Genomic DNA, 18,733 nt, shown 5'->3' on the forward strand with positions numbered 1-18,733 from the left:
GTGTTTGACCACTTCCAATTTGCCTTGATTCATGGCCCTGACATTCCAGGTCCGATGCAATATTGCTCTTTACAGCATCGGACCTTGCTTCTATCACCAGTCACATCCACAGCTGGGTATTCTTTTTGCTTTGGCTCTGTTCCTTCATTCTTTCTGGAGTTATTTCTCCACTGATCTCCATAAACTTGGAAACGTGAGAAAAGAGACTGCTTTTAAAAGACCGCACGAGGGTCATCATTTATGCATCATGAAGGCAATGGCCCAGCTTGTGCAGGGAGCATTAGAACAGGCTCTGAAAAATAGTAGGCTCCTAGCCCTTCAGACTAGAAATAGGACTGCACAGAGGAGCCCTAGCCTCGTGCTTCCACGTACTGTGATCTAATCACAGATCATCATAACCATGTGAGGTAGACACTGACTCCATTTAACAGACTAAGAAAAATAATAGCTATTATTTCTTGAATACCTGCCATGAGCCAAGCACCGTGTTAAGTGCTTTAATACACTATCTCATTTGGTTCTCACAAGAATCCTGAAAAGAAGGTATTTTTATTCCCACTTAATAGCTGAGGAACTTACAGGTAACAGATGAAGGACTTAGATCTAATTTAGTCGGCTCCCAAAACAGCCTATTGCTTATAGCACTCTGGAAAGGAAGGTTTAGAAAAGGTATTCCTCCCTCCATGTTGCCCTGTGGGGGGATGAGCCTTGGTTTTAGAGTATATCCTAGTGAGCATCTAGTCTTCTTCCTGCATGCTGCTGCAAGGAGCCTGTCTGCTTCAAAGCTCCGCATCTCCAACATGGAGTTGCTGTGGTACCCTGTTAACCTAGAGACTGACTGGGAAGGTGCACTACCCGACTGGTCTGCTCCTGCCTACCACTTAGGCCCACTTGAGACCAGGGCAGTCCTTATTCCCAATTCTCCAGCCACACTGGCCTTTCAAAGTCCTTCCTGTTCACCATCTTTCCTTCCACAAGAGGATCTTCTCACATGCTGAGTTGTCTAGAATGTTCTTCCCTCCCCTCATTGCCTAGTTTTAACTCCTGTTTATCCTTCAAGTCTTAGCTTAAGTGGAACTTCCTCAAGCAAGAACCTCCTAATCTAATGAATCCAGTTTCCCCTAATTGTAAGATCTCACGGCTCAGATCATGAGCTCCTTATTGCCAAATTCAGACTTAAATTTAAGAATATGAGGAAAACCACTAGACCATTCATGTATGACCTAAATCAAATCCCTTATGATTATACAGTGGAAGTGAGAAACAGATTTAAGGGACTAGATCTGATAGAGTGCATGATAACTACCCATGGAGGTTGTGACATTGTACAGGAGACAGGGATCAAGACCATTCCCATGGAAAAGAAATGCAAAAAGGCAAAATGGATCTCTGAGGAGGCCTTACAAATAGCTGTGAAAAGAAGAGAAACGAAAAGCAAAAAGAGAAAAGGAAAGATATAAGCATCTGAAAACAGAGTTCCAAAGAATAGCAAGGAGAGATAAGAAAGCCTTCCTCAGCAATCAATGCAAAGAAATAGAGGAAAACAATAGAATGGGAAAGACTAGAGATCTCTTCAAGGAAATTAGAGATACCAAGGGAACATTTCATGCAAAGATGGGCTCGATAAAGGACAGAAATGGTATGGACCTAACAGAAGCAGAAGATATTAGGAAGAGATGGCAAGAATACACAGAAGAACTGTACAAAAAAGATCTTCATGACCCAGATAATCACGATGGTGTGATCACTGACCTAGAGCCAGACATCCTGGAATGTGAAGTCAAGTGGGCCTTAGGAAGCATCACTACAAACAAAGGTAGTGGAGGTGATGGAATTCCAGTTGAGTTCTCTCAAATCCTAAATGATGATGCTGTGAAAGTGCTGCACTCAACATGCCAACAAATTTGGAAAACTCAGCAGTGGCCACAGGACTGGAAAAGGTCAGTTTTCATTCCAATCCCAAAGAAAGGCAATGCCAAAGAATGCTCAAACTACCGCACAATTGCACTCATCTCACATGCTAGTAAAGTAATGCTCAAAATTCTCCAAGCCAGGTTTTAGCAATACATGAACTTTCAGATGTTCAAGCTGGTTTTAGAAAAGGCAGAGGAACCAGAGATCAAATTGGCAACATCTGCTGGATCATCGAAAAAGCAAGAGAGTTCCAGAAAAACATCTACTTGTGCTTTATTGACTATGCCAAAGCCTTTGACTGTGTGGATCACAATAAACTGTGGAAAATTCTGAAAGAAATGAGAATATCAGACCACCTGACCTGCCTCTTGAGAAACCTATATGCAGGTCAGGAAGCAACAGTTAGAACTGGACATGGAACAACAGGCTGGTTCCAAATAGGAAAAGAAATACATCAAGGTTGTATATTATCACCCTGCTTATTTAATTTCTATCCAGAGTACATCATAAGAAACCCTGGGCTGGAGGAAGCACGAGCTGAAATCAAGATTGCCAGGGGAAATATCAATAACCTCAGATATGCAGATGACACCACCCTTATGGCAAAAAGTGAAGAAGAACTAAATATCCTCTTGATGGAGGTGAAAGTGGAGAGTGAAAAAGTTGGCTTAAAGCTCAACATTCAGAAAATGAAGATCATGGCATCCGGTCCCATCACTTCATGGCAAATAGATGGGGAAACAGTGGAAACAGTGTCAGACTTTATTTTTCTGGGCTCCAAAATCACTGCAGATGGTGATTGCAGCCATGAAATTAAAAGACGCTTACTCCTTGGAAGGAAAGTTGTGACCAACCTAGAAAGCATTATTAAAAAGCAGAGACATTACTTTGTCAACAAAGGTCCGTCTAGTTAAGGCTATATTTTTTCCAGTGGTCATTAATGGATGTGAGAGTTGGACTACAAAGAAAGCTGAACACTGAAGAATTGATGCTTTTGAAGTGTGGTGTTGGAGAAGACTCTTGAGAGTCCCTTGGACTGCAAGCAGATCCAACCAGTCCATCCTAAAGGAAATCAGTCCTGGGTGTTTATTGGAAGGACTGATGTTGAAGCTGAAACTCCAATACTTTGGCCACCTGATGCGAAGAGCTGACTCATTTGAAAAGACCCTGATGCTGGGAAAGGTTGAGGGCAGGAGAAGAAGGGGATAAAGAGGATGAGATGGTTGGATGGCATCACTGACTCAATGAACATGAGTTTGGGTAAACTCCGGGAGTTGGTGATGGACAGGGAGGCCTGGTGTGCTGCGGTTCATGGGGTCGCAAAGAGTTGGACACAACTGAGCAACTGTATGCATGTAATTATTTAGTATCTTCCTCATTAGACTGTAAGCTCCATTAAGGCAGGAATCATATCTGGCTTTGCTCACCATTTTATTTCCTTCTCTTAACAGAAAACATGATATGTACTATGTTGTCAATAAATATTTCTTGGTTGTGTGAATAAATGAAATCATAACAGTTTTATGGCAGAAGCATAATTTTAGATCAATAAAATCCTTTTTAGTCTTTAAGACCCATGAGACCAAAGACAATGGCTATCTTATTTCTTTGTTACTGTGTACCCAGTGCTTAGTCCTGTGCCCAGCCCGTGGTCATTGCTCAATACATATTACTGAATGAGGAAATGAATATATATTGTCCTTTGTAAGAACCAGCTCTCTTGCTGTCTTGTCTCCTTCTAAAGAGTCAGCACTTCCCTTATCTTTAGAAGGTAAAACCTCAGAAATGCCTCTACCAACACAGAACGACAAGATGTGAAGGTCTCTAGTTCCTAGGGGTAGGGCTCAAACATCTCATGGTCTTTTAAACTTTACACTGTGACTTGCTGAGCTGGGTGGATGTCAGAAAACCTAGGGATAAGTTCTACCTCTCAGGAGCTAGGTTACAACTTAAGTCATTTGAGCCTTCTTTTTCTGAACACATAATGTTTGCAAAGCATTTCTGACAATATTCCATGGGAGGCAATGTGCCATAGTAGAAAAAAAGCCTGGTTGTCAGTCAAACAGAACTGATCAGTGAGGCTGACTCAATTCATCTGGCCTGACAGACATGTTATTTTTTTTAATGTGTCCCTTTATGACCAAGTAAGTTAAACCAACTTGATGGGCACTGAGAGTCCCAAGTCCCTGTTTGCCATCTCTCCATTATTTCCTATTAACCTGGCCAAGGTGAGTGGAAGGGCATGGCATGCCAGTTGTCAGGTTTCAGGTGAATTGCCAGTCTCTGTCTTCCACAGAGGTCATCTCACGACCTGTGCGCCTTCTTCCTTGGAAGAGGGGCTAGTGGGGGGATATGGTGGAAGTTCTCTAGGACTGACTTTAACATCAAGGGAGGTGCCAAGCCAAGAGGTGGAAAGAGAATCCAAACCATTTGCAAAAGACAGAGCAGATGTCAGAGGCTAACAGAGGATCAAAGACTGAGAAATCAAGAACAGTGACTCCAAAGGCAAAAGAGATCTTTGATAAATACTGTAGACAGGTCCTATTGCTACAGCAACAGGATTAGATGTACTCACTTGAGGTGGTGTGAGGATGGGTCAACTATGTTTAAATGTGCAGGAATAGGGCTTATGCCCAGGTTCAGGAGACACCATTAGTTTGTTTTCTGGTTTGTTTATTTGGGGGTCAGAGGGCGGGTTCAGGTCCCATCAGGCTTAAGTGAGGGCCTCAGGGTGCTAAGGGACAATTGGTCTTCCCAATTATGCCACACTGCAAGGGAATATTTGAGAGCTGGTGACAATGTATCAGCTACAAGAAGAACCTGCATTAAGCCAGGCAGCCTGGGAGCTAACAATGGTGGTAGAAAAGAGCTTTCTCAAGGGCACAGAAGCCAGATCTGCAAATCCCCCTTTTGTTTAGAGTTTTTCTACCCCCATGAGCTGAGCTGTCCCTGGAGCCTAGGACGAGGGTGATAGTACACCACTCTTACCTCCCCTTCAAACTCCAGGCTGGTCCCTCCTGTTCCTTAGTGTCCTGTCACTGGTGGCCACACAGGAGGTAGAAAACCAGTCCAGTTGCATTATAGCTGAAGCCACCATGTCCAATTACCCTTTTCCATGGCCAATTGGAAAGGAGATGCTCTAATTTTGAAAGAACTTATATCTGACTAAAAAGGCCTTTTGAATGGGCAGAAGACCTAAGGAGACATTTCTCCAAAGAAGAAATACAGATGGCCAATAGACATATGAAAATACGCTCCACATCACTAATTATGAGAGAAATGCAAATCAAAACTACAATAAGGTATCACCTCACACCAATCAGAATGGCCATCTTAAAAAGTCTACAAATAATAAATGCTGGCAAGGAGAAAAGGGAACCCTCCTACACTACTGACGGGAATCTAAGTTGGTGTAGCCATTGTGGAAAACAGTATGGAGGCTCCCCAGAAAACTAAAAATAGAATTATCATATGATCCAGCAATCCCACTCCTGGGCATATATCTAGACAAAGAAAGTGAAAGTGAAAGTGAAGTCGCTCAGTCATGTCCAACTCTTTGCGACCCCATGGACTATAGTCCACCATGCTCCTCCATCCATGGGATTCTCCAGGCAAGAATACTGGAGTGGGTTGCCATTTCCTTCTCCAGGGAATCTTCCTGACCCAGGAATCGAACCCAGGTCTCCTGCATTGCAGGCGGATGCTTTAACCTCTGATCCACCAGGGAAGCCCCCAAAACTATGACTCAAAAAGAGATATGCACTGCTATGTTCATAACAGCACAATTCACAATAGCCAAGCCATGGAAACAACCTGAACATTCATCAACAAGAGGAATGGATGAAGAAGCTGTGGTATATGCATACAATGGAATACTACTCAGTCATAAAAAAGAACAAAATAATGCCATTTACAGCAACATGAATGCAACTAGAGATTGTCATACTAAGTGAATAATTCAGAAAGAAAAAGACTTCACTTATATATGGAATCTAAAATGTGATACAAATGAACCTATCTATGAGACAGAAGGAGAAGGCAATGGAACCCCACTCCAGTAAAACTCTTGCCTGGAAAATCCCATGGACAGAGGAGTCCGGTAGGCTGCAGTCCATGGGGTCACTAACAGTCACACATGACTGAGCAACTTCCCTTTCACTTTTCACTTTCATGCACTGGAGAAGGAAATGGCAACCCACTCCAGTGTTCTTGCCTGGAGAATCCCAGGGACAGGGGAGCCTGGTGGGCTGCCATCTCTGGGGTCGCACAGAGTTGGACATGACTGAAGCAACTTAGCAGCAGCAGCATGAGACAGAAACAGAATAAGGGATATAGAGAATAGACTGGCCAATGGGGAGGGAAATAGGAGAGTGTAAGAGTGGGAGCTGGGGATTAGCACATGCAAACTGATATGTATAGAGAATGGATAAACAAGAAGGTCCTACTGTATAGCACAGGGAACTATTAGTATATTCGATATTCTGTGATAAGCCATAATGGAAGATAATATGAAAAAATGTGTATTATGTATAACTGAGTCACTTGGCTGTACAGCAGAAATTAACAACATTGTAATTCAACTATGCTTCAATAAAAAATAATTTTTTAAAAAAGACCTTCTGGAAACCAACAGGGTAAGAAAACTGGCTGTTTTGGAGGAAAATATAAAACTGGAAACTTGTGCCACATTACACTCCCCCAAAATCAAGTAGAAATCAGAATATGAACAACTTTTTAACTGATAGAAAATAAGGTAATCATAATTTAAAAATTATAATTAAGATTTAAAATGGCCAAGGGCTCTAATCAAAAAAGATTTAGAGGAAATCATAAAGTGAAAAAAAGTCACATGTTGAGCAAATAAAATTCAAAATTTCTGCGTATCAAAAACAATGACCAAAACAATGAAAAGCCTAATGACAAACCTGAAACATTATTTTAAACAAGTTTTTAAAACAAGAGACTAATATCTTATACACTGTCTCTCATCCCCTCTGTCTTGAGAGATTCAATGTACATATCTAATTTTGTTATATATTATATATAATTTATTATAAATTAATAGCTATATTTAACTTAATATATATAAAGTCAGCAAGAAAAATATCAGTGCCTCATTAGAAAAATATGTAAACCAGTCACCCTTTGTATCAAAGGAACACATGTGAAAATGTAGACCATTTTAAACTTATCACATGGAAAAAGCTTCTTGCATTCTATTTTTAATTACAATATGCATGCTGACAAAAATTTGATTGATAAGCACTTACATGATGTAGGTGGAATAACTATCAAAATGCCTTTTTGGAAAGCAATTTGGTAAGATGTACCAGGAGCTTTAAAAGAATTCACAATTTTTGATGTAGTATTTTCATATGAAGGAACATGTTGATGTGATAAACTTAAAAAAAAAAAAGGAAAAGAAATATGCAGGTTCCCTGGTGACTCACTGGTAAAGAATCCACCTGCCAATGCAGGAAACAAAGGTTTGATCCCTGATCCGGGAACGTCCCACATGCCACAGAGCTACTAAGCCTGTGCACCACAAATATTGAGCCTGTGCTGTAGAGCCTGGCGTCACAAATTCTAAGCCCAGGTGCCACAACTAACGAAGCTGCACGTCCTAGATCCTGTGTTCCACAGCAAAAGAAGCCACCACAATGAACCACATGAGAAAAACCTGTGCAGCAATGAAGACCCAGCACAGCCAAAAACAAATAATAAATAATTTTCTTAAATGCAAAAGGATTGCTCATCTATTAAAGTCAAATATGTGGAAATGACTTCAGCATATAAAAATCCAGTCAAATAAATTATAGTACATCCAGAGTGTGGGACATCATGTAGTATTAAATACAACATTGCCAAAGTCTATCCGATAATGTGGGAGAAATGCTCATGTTGTAAATACTAACAGAAAGGAAAAAAATAGCCAAAATTGAATAAAGGATATACTTAAGAATATTAAAAACATGGAAAGAAATACATGGATACAATGACAGTGGTTTTCTGTGGGTGATTTTTTTCTTCTTCATTCATTTCTCTCTCTTCCACCTTTCCTACCATGATCTCAGTGTTCCCTTTCAGAGCCTCAGGCTCCTCAACCCTGTGCCTAGGAAGACACTTTAAAATCTGCTGCATTTTAATCCTTAGGAAGGCAGTTTTTAAATTGATTCCAGCATGGATGTGATCCAACAGGGGAATGCAATGTCAAAACCTCATCTCCGGCCTAAGCACAAGTACATTTGTAGACTAAAAGGTTTTAGGGTAAAGATTCAACAATTAATGAATAGCTGAACCAATTAAAAAAAAATTAGGGGAGAATTTTCATGAATAGAGAAGAATTCATGCTTAGACTTTTAAATGGCTTTGGATTTTGCATTTTCTCTTCCCTCATCCATAGTGCATTCCTTGTATTAGAGGAAGAGAACCCAGAGAGCTGGAAGTCTCTAGGAATTTATTTGAGGGCCACATGCCCAGGGCTTTGTTTGCCTTCCTCCCTGGGCTATAGGGGCAGGAGAGCCAGAACAAAGGTGGGTGACTCAGCAGTTTAGGGGGTGGAAGAAGCTGACTCTGGGCCAAAGTTCAGCTGTTTTAGACGTGTAACAAAATTAATGTTCATGTATGTTGCCAGTGTTCAGCACATCTAAGAATGCATGCCCAGAGACCACCTGCAGCCCCCAGAACCTCTCTTGCAGGCTCTGACCCAGGCCAATTTCATGTGACCTCCACTGGGACCTCTGCAACTGTGCTTCTCCGAGACGCCTGAAGGAGAAAAGGGATAACAACGGATCTGGGATGAGAATAACAAATCTCTCCCACAGTGTAGTCTGAGGACCATGTGGTATGAGAATTACTTGGGCACCTGCTAAAAAAACATCTTCCTGTGTCCTACCCACCTATTGCATCTGACTCCCTGCAGGTAGGGCCCTGGAATTGTGATTCCTGCATACACTGAAATGGTAAACCACGGTGCAGTCAAGGGCCTTCCATCTCTGGTCCACAAGCCCAAGATGGCACACAGGCTGACTGAGCAGAGCCTGGGCCAGATGCCCCTCCTCTCACCTAAAGGAAGATTGGATCAGCATCGCTGCTGCCACCGTCTCCCAACCTGCCATGCCCTCCTGCACCCCCAGTGGCCAGAAGGACTGTGTAGCACCTTGGCACATCTTGTTAGCAGTTAGGAATGTCAGACCCAGAAGGTGTTCTGGCTAAGAGCATGGGTTCTGCACTCAAACTGCTTCCATCTGTGCTCTTTACTACCAGCCTGCTGTGTGACCTCCAGTGGATTATTTACCCTTGCAGTGCCTCAGTTTCTCCAACTGAGAAGTAAGGTTAATAGGGCTATTTTGAGGGCCTTGAATGGGAGACCTGGCAAGAGCTCAAGGTGTGAAAGCTGTTGCTCCTTTTCTGTGGTTTGAACCTATTCTGTAGGACATTCACAAGATGAAGAGATAACATCTCTGGGTCTCTGACCTGGTTTCCAAAACCTACAGGTCATTCTTTTGCTGGTGGCTATATGTGAGTGAAAGGAAATGAGAGAACTCGACAGACACTTTGCAGAAACTTAAAGTTGTTAAGATCACTGCGGACAGTGACTGCAGCCATGAAATTAAAAGATGCTTGCTCTTTGGAAGAAAAGTTATGGCAAACTTAGTGTATTAAAAAGCAGAGACGTCACTTTGCCGACAAAGGTCTCTATAGTCCAAGCTATGTTTTTTCCAGTAGTCATGTATGGATATGAGAGTTGGTCCATAAAGAAGACTGAGCTGAGCACCCAAGTAAAAACTGATGCTTTCAAACTGTGGTTTTGGAGAAGACTCTTGAGAGTTACTTGGATAGCAAGGAGATCAAACCAGTGAGTCCTAAAGGAAATCAACCCTGACTATTCATTGGAAGGACTGCTACTGAAGTTGAAGCTCCAGTAATTTGGCCACCGTATTCGAAGAGCCAACTCATTGGAAAAGACCCTGGTGCTGGAAAACATTGAGGGCAGGAGGAAAAAGGGACGACACAGGATGAGATGGCTGGATGGCATCATCAACTCAGTAGACAAACTCAGTTTGAGCAAACTCCGGGAGATAGTGAAGGACAGGGAAGTTTGGCATAAACCTCAGAGATGAGGTCCTTAAAAGGGGCTAACTGGTGTCTGAACCAATGGGGTTGCAGAGTCAGACACAACTTAAGCCACTGAACAACGACAACAAAGTTGTGAAAGGCAATTTGCAATCTTAGCCTGAGGGAAACTTGCCTAACCTTGAAATACAAGGCTTTCATATCCTTGCAAGTATTGTACATTTTTCTTTATCCCCACCTTCTTGGTGAGAGGTTTTGTGGAAAAACTATTTCCCTTTCTTATCTCAAGTCTTGGTCTTCTATGGTACGAAGCAGTCAATGAGCAAAAAAACCAGAAATACCAAGAATAAGTACTCTTTTTTTTTAATAATAAAGAGTATTCAGTCATTAAATTATTATTAATATTATTCAGTCATAAAAAGAAATGAAGTGCTGATACATGCTACAATGCGGATGGACCAAGAAAGCATTATGCTACACGAAAGCAGCCAGACACAGAAGGTTGCCTATTGTCTGATTCTGTTCACATACAATATCTAGAATAGGTAAACTAACACAGAGAGAATGCAGATTGATCCTTTCCAGGGATAGGGAGAGGGGGATGGAATCAACTGCTTTATGGGTACAAAGTTTCCTTTGCGGGTGATGAAAATGTGTTGGAACCAGACAGAGGTGGCAGCTTGTACAATATTGTGAATGTACTGTTGCTGCTGCTGCTGCTAAGTCACTTCAGTCGTGTCCGACTCTGTGCGACACCATAGACGGCAGCTCACCAGGCTCCCCCGTCCCTGGGATTCTCCAGGCAAGAACACTGGAGTGGGTTGCCATTTCCTCCTCCAATGCATGAAAGTAAACTCGCTCAGTCATGTTCTGACTCCTAGTGACCCCGGGGACTGCAGCCTACCAGGCTCCTCCATCCATGGGATTTTCCAGGCAAGAGTACTGGAGTGGGGTGCCATTGCCTTCTCCATGTGAATGTACTACATGCCATTAAATTGTACACTTTAAAAATGGTTAATTTTATACAATATGAATTTTACTTCAGTAATAATAAAGTTATATTCACTATAAATTATACACAGCTGACCAGGTAGTAAGTGGAATTTAAAAAGAATTCTTAGCTCCAGAAACAGATGCCTGTCCAAGTTCAAAGTTACAGTACAATGATTTTCTACACCAATGCTATTGTTATAAATTGTGATGATAATAATAAAATAAGATAACCTCTTATTTTCAAGCAACCCAAACTAGGATTTCTCACTCAAGGATTATTAATTTATTTCTAAGATAATCAGACAGATCTGTGGCAGAGATGGTCATTCTTCAAAGAAAGCAAAGAAAGGACCTTAATTCATAGCCTCATTTTTAAAACCATTTCCTCCAAGATTCCTCCATGGTTCTAATTTCACTTAACATAAAGAGTTACCCAAATACCCTGGTCAGAGGTAAAGCTAATTTTTAAGGGACTCCTGTAAGATCAGGAGGCCAAGTTGAGAGATTCAGAGATAAAAACCCACAAGGTCTTGTGCTGTTGTGCTCACAGGGTGGTTTTGACTAATTTGGGGCAACAGAACATTTATAAACTATTTTCTGATATGGGCAGATAAGGTAAGGCTAAAACAGTTCAGATTACGGTTGCAGGGAGTGGTAAGAACTGGGGTGAACTGTGACCCCCAAGCCCCACCTAAATCTGTGACTACTGCTCTGTGGAATTGGGAAGCCCAGCATAACCAGGTCTTCTAATCTTTCAAGAAATGGCAGAAATTCAGATATTTATGTGAAAGCTTCTGCTCTGCTAATGTCAAGAACTAATTTTAAAAAGAGAAGATCATTGTGCACACCAAAACAAAACAGGTCTGTAAACGATCCTGCCTGCCAGCTGCCAGTTTAGAACCTTCAAACCCTTATCTTTAAGCCTTCAAGGACACACTTGCCAAAGATAAGTATTTCCCTGAGTGAGAATCAGATTATACACTGAATCCTTAGCTCTCAATTGAGGGTAAAGTTTTCAGCGCTAGAGTAGATCAGATGTAGCCAGTGTAGCCGGACCTCTTTCTTTTCTTTGCAGGTGACAGGTGAGTCCTGTCTAGTGCTTCCTCATTCTACTCCTCACCACACCCAAGCAGTGTGTGCTTTGAACACACGGGAGCATGAAACTGATCCGCAGTTACAGCCCTGTTCCACCCTCTTAGATTTGGATCAAGCTGGGGCTATGCCACTGTATTTACTCTCTGAGTGTCCCATGGGAAGGAAGGGAGGGAAGAGCAGAGAGTGAGTGGCCTAGGATAAAGCCCACAGCTGTGGGAAACAGAGCATTCCTCCACAGAGTGGTCAATATCAGTAGCAACACTTTTTTTTTTTCTTTTTTAATTTTTGGCCATGCCACATGGCTGTGGGATCTTAGTTCCTTGGCCAGGGATTGAACCCACACTCCCTAGGTTGGAAGGCAGAGTCTTAATCACTGGACGGCCAGGAAAGTCCCTGACTCTTAATTTGAAGTGGAATCCTCTGTAAAGTAGGAGGGAATTTCCAGGAGTTGAGACTCAGTCAAACCTACCAATTGGTTCTGATGTACAGAAAAACACTTTCTTCTTAAAATTAGATCCCTGTTCTAGAAAACACTGCCATCCTACATCCCAGCACCTTCCTTCCTGCACCTTCAAGCTCTTTTTGTCCAGGTTCAGACATAAGTGGACCCAACAGGAGAGATTAAATTCAACTTTTGTAAGAACTAAAGAGAAACCTCTGCAGTCCGTCTTGCTGAGACCTAACAAAAAGCCACTTGGGTCAGACTGAACGGCCCTTGCTCCTCTTGCAGAAACCTAGGCGAGCTACCTGCATCCGTCCTTCTGATTGTGTGTATACTGGGTGGGTTTTTCAGCTTTATCGGCCTTTCAGGAAACCATAAATAGACTTCCAGTTGACACTCATGCATTCTGATTATGTCAACCCCAGTTCTTCCTTCCAGAGACACCATCCTGACTATAGAGATAAAATTCAACAAATATCACATTTTTCCAACTGGTCTATCCATAAATTATGGCTGGTTTTCTCCAGAGTGCAAGTAGTGCCCTGGGCACACTGGTGGCTTAGCTGGGTTTCCTGCTGACATGAACAGAGGGAAACGCCCCCTTCCACTGGCCAGGACCCTCCCTAGGAACAGCATCTGGCCCCTTTGAATCTTTTATAACTCTACTTGCTGAGCCTAAAACCTATATCTTGGTATTTCGCTTGTTTCTGTTTCATCAGATGAACTTCAGTGCCCTTTCTGTATTGGCTTAAAAAAAAAATTGTTTATTTTTAAACCTGTAATGCCCCTGACCTGTGACCCTGAGAGGATCTGACAATTGTTTGTGCTCTTAAATTAAAAAAAAAGAAGTTTCTTAAACTTTGGAGGAGTGGGGAGGAGAAAGTGTGAAAGAGACTAATTTGTTCAAGTTATTTATCTTCTCTCTGTTCTGTCTGGCAAAACCAACCCCTAATTGACTGATTATCTCTTCCGGCTTGCAGGTTAATCACACATACCCTCCCCACCTCCTGCCACCAATACCTCACCCTTTCCTTTACTGCCAAGAATCTTTGTTGTTTCCGCTAAGGAAGAGGAAAGAAAAAACTAGAATTAGTTCTCTTTGATTACCCAAGAGAGGTTTGTGGGGCCCAGGCCTTATCTTGATCTCTCTTCAAGCAAATAATGGAGTCCACTCTCACCTCTTAGGGAGTACATCTTACTGAGAGCCCTTTGAGCATTCTGTGATAAAACTTCCTTGAATGAACTTCTTGCTAGAGTGAGCCAGGACTCCAAGGTGGAAGGGCTTAACAGAACAAAATGTGGGGAATGAACGAGCCTATGAAGTTCTTTTGAGACCATAAAGCCATCAACTGGTACAGGCGGAAGTTCCAGAAGGAAAGAGGAAATCAGTGAAATTCCATTGTTACAATCCTCGTGGTGTTAGGGACAGGAAAAAAAAGGGAAGAGAAGGAATCATTTTGGATTACCAGGTACACAGATGTGGTAGGGTAGGGCTTCTTGAACTTGATTGTAGGAAACACCTACGATCGGAGTCTGGAAGTCTAGGGTGGAAGAGATTCTGCGTTTCTAACAGGCTTCCTGACAATGCCAGTGTTGCTACTTTGCTACTCTTTTAGAAGCAAAATGATAAGAGTATTTTGGGAACTAGGGACTAGCATAAAGGTGAGGTGCAGTGAGGGGCAGAGGCAAGAGAGAACGAAAAGAAGTCTGCTACCACTCCACTATGAAGTGAACAGACGGACAGCCTTCCAGTGAGGCAGCCAAGAGCAGAACAAGACAGTCAGTGGAGATCAATATAGGTTGACATTCTGGCTCTGCCACTACTCTGCTGTCTGATCTTAAGGAAATCATTTCATCTCTTGGTGCCTCTGTTTCTGCATCTGTAAAAGCAGAGATAGTAAAATCTGCTTTGGCCAATTTCCAGGGTTACCCTAAGGATTACATGAAATAAACATAAGGAAACTCTTTATAGATACCAAAGTACTTTGCAAATGTAACCTATAATTATGCTGATACCACTGCAAATTTTCACCCACATATGATTAACACTAACTCTAACTACCTTTCTCAGAGCACTGGACACTTATTCCCATGAGACTGGAAAAGAGGAACTTGTATCTGTTTCATCATCCTTCTAAGCCTTTGTGATGTTCACCGGTCCATGTCCAGGCCTTTGCTATCCTTCTGGTTCAATATTAATCACTTCATCTGTTTTATTGGATGATTAGTCCTCTCTGAAAAGATGAAGGAAGTGTTTGTGTTGATGGAGACTTCTCTTTTCTATTTGGGGCTGTCTCACATTTCACCTACACTCTTGGGCAGAATAGTTGATTTTCCTGTTTGATGTGGAACTAGATGCCCTTTCATTAGGAAACTCTAAATGAGTAGCCCACAAAGGTGTGTTACAGATGCTTCTCCTAAAAACAGGGCTCATTTTCCTTCCAGTGTGACAGGGCCCCTCCCACCAGATTCAGTACCTTTCCTGCTACATAACCTCAGCACCAATGCACAGGCACCCACCCAGGCAGGCCTCAAGGACCACAGATACCAAGGGGAGAAGGGAAGAGACTCTGGCAAATAGAATTTTCTGTTTAACTCACCATTAAAGGGAGGTCCCTTCCCCAATTCTTATAATTAAAATTTTTTTCTGAGACGCTACTCTCCAATTTACCACCTTAATAAGGAGAATATCTCAAACAATTAAAGCTTTGGAAGATTAGGATTTTGCAGCACCTGAGTCATCATCCTGAATATCATCACTGATTACACATGATGCTAAGGTGTAGATGACTGCAGACAGGCTCCAGATTGGTTTTTAAACTAAAGCCCCAAATTTTCTCCTCTTAAGTATAACACATAGCAGGTAGACAGTATGCCATGGGCTTAAACATTTTATTTAATCCTCAAAAACCAACCAATTAAAACAAGACAAAAAACCATACAGTGATTGATTATTAACCCACTTTAATTGATGAGGAAACTGAAGCCCAGAGAAAGGATATAATTTACCAAAGGTCACATAGTGGCCAAGGTGGGATTTGAAAGTAAATGTGCATGTTACGCAAAATAATAGCCCCCAATAATGTCCACACCCTAATGTCAGAACCTGCGAATATATTACCTTACTTGGCAAAAAGGAGTTTGCAGATTGCTTAAAATAAGGATTTTAAGATGGGAGATTATCCAGAATTATTTGGATGGGGCTAATGTAAACATGAGGATTCTTATAAGGGAAAGTGAGAGGTGGGAGAATTAAAGAAGTGATGACAGAAGGACAGGTTGGAGTGACACAGAGCTACAAGCCAAGGAATGCAGACAGCCTCTTGGAGCTAGAAAAGATAGGATATGGATTCTCCCCTCTGGCCTCCAGAAGGAGAACAGCCCAGCTGAGCCATTTTGGTCTTTATTTTTTCTTTTTTAAAAAAGAAATTATTTAATTTAATTGGAGGCTAATTACTTTACAATATTGTGGTGGTTTTTGCCATACATGAACATGAATCAGCTACAGGTGACCTCCAGAACTGTAAGGTAATATATTTGGTTCTTTTAAGCCACTGCATCGGAGAAGGCAATGGCACCCCACTTCAGTACTCTTGCCTGGAAAATCCCATGGATGGAGGAGCCTGGAAGGCTGCAGTCCATGGGGTCGTGAAGAGTCAGACACGACTGAGCAACTTCACTTTCATGCATTGGAGAAGGAAATGGCAACCCACTCCAGTGTTCTTGCCTGGAGAATCCCAGGGACAGGGGAGCCTGGTGGGCTGCCGTCTATGGGGTCGCACAGAGTCGGACACGACTGAAGTGACTTAGCAGTAGCAAGCCACTGCATTTGCAGTAATTTCTTATAGCAGCAATAGGAATCTAACACACATACAGGTGTTTCTTGGAAATATTGCAGATTTGGTTCCAAACCACAATAAAATTTATATTGCAATAAAGTGAGTCACATGAATTTTTCATTTACCAATGCATAAAGAAGTTAGATTTACATTTTCATTACTGTGCACTTAATGGATGACAGTAACATTACATATACATATACACTGGATCATAGAAAAAGCAAGGGAATTAAAAAAAATAACATCTGCTTTATTGACTATGCTAAAGCATTTGACTGGATCACAACAAACTTCAGAATATTCTTAAGGAGATGGGAATACCAGACCATATTACCTGCCTCCTGAGAAATCTGTATGCAGGACAAGAAGCAACAGTAAGAACTAGACATGAAACAATGGACTGGTTCAAAATCGGGAAAGAAATATGTCACCCTGCCTATTTAACTTATATGCAGAGTGCATCATACAAAATGCTGGGCTGGATGACTCACAAGCTGGACTCAAGATTGCCAGGAGAAATATAAATAACCTCAGATATGCACATGATACCACTTTAAAGGAGAAAGTGAAGAGGAACTAAAGCGCCTCTTGATGAAAGAGGAGAGTGAAAAGCTGGCTTAAAACTCAACATTCAAAAAATTAAGATCATGGCATTTAGTCCTATCACTTCATGAAAATAGGAGGGGGAAAAAGTGGAAACAGTGTCAGATTTCATTTTCTTGGGCTCCCAAATCACTGCAGACAGTGACTGTAGTCATGAAATTAAAAGATGTTTGCTCCTTAGAAGAAAAGCTATGACAAACCTAGATAGTGTATTAAAAAGCAGAGACATCGCTTTGCCAACAAAAGGCCCTTGTAGTCAAAGCTATGGTTTTTCCAGTAGTCATATATGGATGTGAGAGTTGGACCATAAAGAAGGCTGAGTGTCAAAGAATTGATGCTTTCCAACTGTGGTGTTGGAGAAGACTCTTGAGAGTCCTTGGACAGCAAGGAGATCAAACCAGTCAATCCTAAATGAAATCAACCCTGAATAATCACTGGAAAGACTGATGCTGAAGCTCTAATGCTTTTGCCACCTGATGCAAAGAGCCGACTCATTGGAAAAGATCCTTTTGCTGGGAAAGATTGAGGACAGGAAGAGAAAGGGGTGAGAGAGGATGAGATGGTTGGGTGGCATCACTGACTCAATGGACATGAGTTTGAGCAAACTCAGGGAGTTAACGAAGGATAGGGAGGCCTGGCATGCTAAAGTTGATGGGGTCGCAAAGAATCAGACACAACTTAGCGACTGAACAATACCAGCATTAGATATAAAAATGTACATGTATTACATATATGTTTAAAAATACTTTATTGCTAAAAACAATCTGAGCCTTCAGTGAGTGGTATTCTTTTTCCAACAGTAACATCACTGATCACAGATCATAACAAATAAGAATGAAAAAGTTTGAAATATTGCAAGAATTACCAAAATGTGACAGAGAGACACAAAGTGAGCAAATGTTTTGAAAAAATCGTGTCAAAACAGTTGCTTTGACACAGGATTGCCACAAACCGTCAATCTGTAAAAAGTGCACTCTCTGAAGTGCAATAAAGTGGAGCACAATAATCAAGGTCTGCCTATACCAATAGGAAGAAGAGCGGAAAGAAAAGTCTGGTTTTATCAATGAGTCATATGTACGTTGCTGTTAGACATTTCTGGTTTTACACCCAGATTTAGGGAACTGTAATTATTTTTCAATACTCAGAGCCTGAACTATTAACCACAGAATGAAAGAGCCTCTCCTCACCTCCACCCCCAAACAAGACTTCTGTTGTTTGAAAGTGGTTGTGTGTAGCTAGAATTCTGGTTTAATGTGGAGTATTAAAGAAATAAAGACTATCAAGTTTATTTACATTGGAAATTATTGGTAGACTTCTTGAGTATCACCTTTCTAAGAGTGAATAGTGTGGACTGGTTTATAAAGGTGTCTGTTTGAATGCAGGTCAATGGCCAAAAGGAAAGGAGGGACCCACTTGGTTTACTCTGATCACATGGGGTGATTCTGAGCAGAGAGAATGAATGGAGAAGACTTTCAGTGCTTCAGTCTTGCAAGCAGATAGCCATATCCTGTGGGGGACAGAAGGGACCCTCAAGAAAATCATCCAAAACTTCATTTTACAGAAGAGGAACTTAATCCCAGGGAGGACAGCCAACTTGCCCAAGGTACACAGTGAGTCCTCAGGCAGGACTAGAGCCTAGATCTGGCTCCTGGCTCCAGTCTCTTGCTCTGCCCACTCCCCTGACTTGGCACATAGTGTAATTTTTGTACACTAATTGGGCATTTCACATAAAAACATTCACAGTTTGGTCACTGTTCAGAGGATGGTATTT

The sequence above is a fragment of the Bison bison genome, unplaced genomic scaffold (assembly GCF_000754665.1).
Source record: "Bison bison bison isolate TAMUID 2011002044 unplaced genomic scaffold, Bison_UMD1.0 scf7180017863936, whole genome shotgun sequence".
NCBI classification, from domain to species: domain Eukaryota; kingdom Metazoa; phylum Chordata; class Mammalia; order Artiodactyla; family Bovidae; genus Bison; species Bison bison.